Source organism: Camellia sinensis, chromosome 11 (assembly GCF_055761805.1).
Source record: "Camellia sinensis isolate YWXY chromosome 11, ASM5576180v1, whole genome shotgun sequence".
In the NCBI taxonomy this organism is placed as follows: domain Eukaryota; kingdom Viridiplantae; phylum Streptophyta; class Magnoliopsida; order Ericales; family Theaceae; genus Camellia; species Camellia sinensis.
In genome coordinates, this window is record NC_138971.1 from 129,736,662 (window position 1) to 129,739,855 (window position 3,194).

Sequence of the window (3,194 nt, forward strand, 5' to 3'; positions counted from 1 at the left end):
GTTTGGGGACGTCTACAGTTTCTGGCGACTCTGCTGGGGAGTTAGAGAACTTGACTCGAACTCATGATATCTTGTTTTGATTACACTTATGTGTTTCTTTGCATTGTATTTGCATTGGTGCGCCTAGGACACCGTGTTTGCCATCTGTTATTCCTGAACGGTTTACCGGAGGCTCGCTTTGAGAAGCGTGCCATAAGCCTGACCGGTTATGGGCTCTGCTACGATGGGAACACAAACCCCGATTTTTACCGGGGCACCCTTTTTGACCATTCGACTTGGTGCATATTCGGAATCCATAGTGACCTTTCCAAACTAGGACAGGTTTCTTACCCGATTATAAGTTGTTTGAAACCGCTGTGTGCGTAATGAAACCCTAGTTCCTGACAAAATAGGACAGGGAAATCCTACCCCACCATAGAGGTGTTTTGGCTCTCATTTGCTTCTTATGTGCTTTTAGAGTGTGCCTCTACAAGGAATGCATGTATCAGCTTGCGAGTCTGGGCTTCAGGCTTGAGGACATCAATATTTTGAGGGGATCAGTTTTACTCAAAGGTATCAATTTACAGGCAGAGTTTTGGGTAGAATTCAGTAGAGAGCACAGTCGTTCAGCTATGTTTATACCTGTTCTGGTGAAATCAAGCTGAGATGCTGTCTGTTTTCTCTTTTGCAAGGTAGTCGTGGAACTATAACTTCAGAGGGCTCCAATATCCCCCGGGTACATTGGATTCGTGCTAATAGACTTTATCAACAGTCAGTGTTCCTTTGCCAGAGGCAGGGTAAAAGGGTTTGTCAGGCACAGATCACCAGTTCAGCAGTTACCAGATCAGTGGCCCTTATCCACCGCACCAGTGAACAGTCAGGCTGAGGTCTCAATCTCTACTGCAGGGATAAATATATCGGTTGTCCGAATAAACCAGCACTCTATGGCAGGAATGGAGGAAATGATGCGTCAACTCCAAGAAAGTATGAAAATCATGCAACAGGACGCTGTCCGCCAAGCGGAATTTTCCAAACAGCAGGCTGCGACCATGGCCCAGCAGGCAGAGCTAATCACCAAGCTGCAACAGCAAAATGGAGCCTCTACTTCGCATCAAGCTCCTCTCCCACCAAGGGTTTCGATACCCGGAGAAACACCAAATGTCCAGGAAGGTACGGACATTCCGACGGGACCGGCTCCGCCCCCAATCTTACCCCAGCTATCCAAAACACCTACCAACCTACCGGATTCTCCCTTCGAGTTTGAGGTGAACCCTACGGCATTAAAAGTGAGCAAGCTTGAAAAGCTGTTCAAGAAATCTCAGGGCGTCAAGTCCATCCCAGATATCGAAGATGGGTACACCGACGCGGCCGTGACGCTGCCAGACCGATTTAAGATGCCACACATAGACCGCTTTGACGGGTCTGGAGATCCCATGGTGCATCTACGGTTGTTTTCAGACATACTAAGGCCAATGAGTCTCACCAGAGTACAGAAGCTTTCTTTATTCGGCCGGACCCTGTCGGGTGTAGTAGCCATCTAGTATGCAAAATTGGAAGACGATGTTAAGAGGAATTGGGATGAGATGGCCGAGGCTTTTGTCGCTCAGTACTCCTATAATACACAAATCGAGATTACAACCCGTGATCTTGAGACAACTAGGCAGGAGCCTAAGGAGAGCTTTTCTGAGTTTGTAACCCAATGGAGGGCCAAGGCCTCAATGATAACCACTAGGCCCACTGACAAAGATCAGATTCGGATGATTGTGCCTAATCTCTAGCCCAAACACATGCAAAAGATGATCGTTCTCCCCTTCTCTACCTTTTCAGATTTGCATGAGATGAGGGTACAGATCGAGGACGCTATGAAGTAGGGCCTCATTGACCAGGAGAAGGAGCAGCCCCGGAGGGCGTTTTCCCGCAGTTCGAATGCAACCACCAGTGGTGATGCAGTTGCAAGATCTTCTGAAGTAGGTATGGTCACCACCGCCGCATCAAGAACAGCTACCCCATTTATCGGTGCATCCGGAAGTAGCTCACAAAAAACCAAATATCCACCTCGAGTTAAGAGGGTTTTTACCCCACTTTATATGCCTTTGTCAAAGGCTCTAGAGGTCTTACTCCGGAAAGGATATCTGAAACCATTGGAACAACGGCCTCTACCCGATCCTATTCCTCCAAAGCATGACCAGACTAAATACTGTGCCTACCATCAACAAACCGGTCATGACACCGACAGTTGCTTTCGTCTTCGCCATGATGTACAAGATCTGTTTGACAACAACGTCATCGCCGCACCAGCTCAGCAAAGTCTATCGCCACTGGATCAGTGAACTTGAGGGATAATACGGATATGTGATCAGGGGATGAACCACCTGCAGGCGGCACTCAGTTTACTCCAGATGTTGCATATGGCACGCACTGTTTTGAGCATTTGTGAATGCTGGTTTTTGTACTTTCTGACTCTGGTATTGAGTCAGTTTTGCTATGTCGTTTAGAGTCTGTCGCGTTGTATAGAGTCAGTCTTTTCATACTGAGTCAGTTCGGTCTGTCTTGTTATATCGAGTCAGTCCTATTTTGTTAGAGTCGGGTGATTTCGGTGGTGTTACCTCAGACATCACGTACTTGTTTTGTGCTTGTCTTTTCATTTTCTTGAGTCTGTTTCTGCCTTGGAGCCAGTTGTGCTAACAGATTTTGAATGAATAGCAGTGATTTTCACACCCTTGTGTTTGCTTCTGCCTTACGCTAGTTGTGCCAAAAAGTTTGAATGAAACGGTAGTACTTTTTGCCTACTTTTTTGTGCCTTGAACTCATTGCATGGACCTAAGTTTTTCAAAACTTTTCAAACACTGTGCTGAAAACGAAGAGGGAGGAATTTCTCGGGTTTTGCAAAATTTAATCAATTGAGAGAAAGAGAGGCATGCTAAGCCCTTAATGAATGAAATCATGTTTGTTAATGTGAGTACTGAGAAGGATCCTGGCTTGATCCAGATTGGTTCTACACTGTCTTCAGCGCAAGCGATTTGTCGCTTTCATAAAAAATTTCAAAAAATGTTTTGCGCGGTCCTGCGAAGACCTGTGGGGAATCGCTCTTGAGATTGTGCAGCCTAGGATCGCTCTCAGCCTCGAGACTCGACCCCTTACTTTCGAACCTTGAACTTGGATTCAGAATGTTCAACAGTCAACCACCATGTAAGGCCTGTGTGGCCGGATCAGAA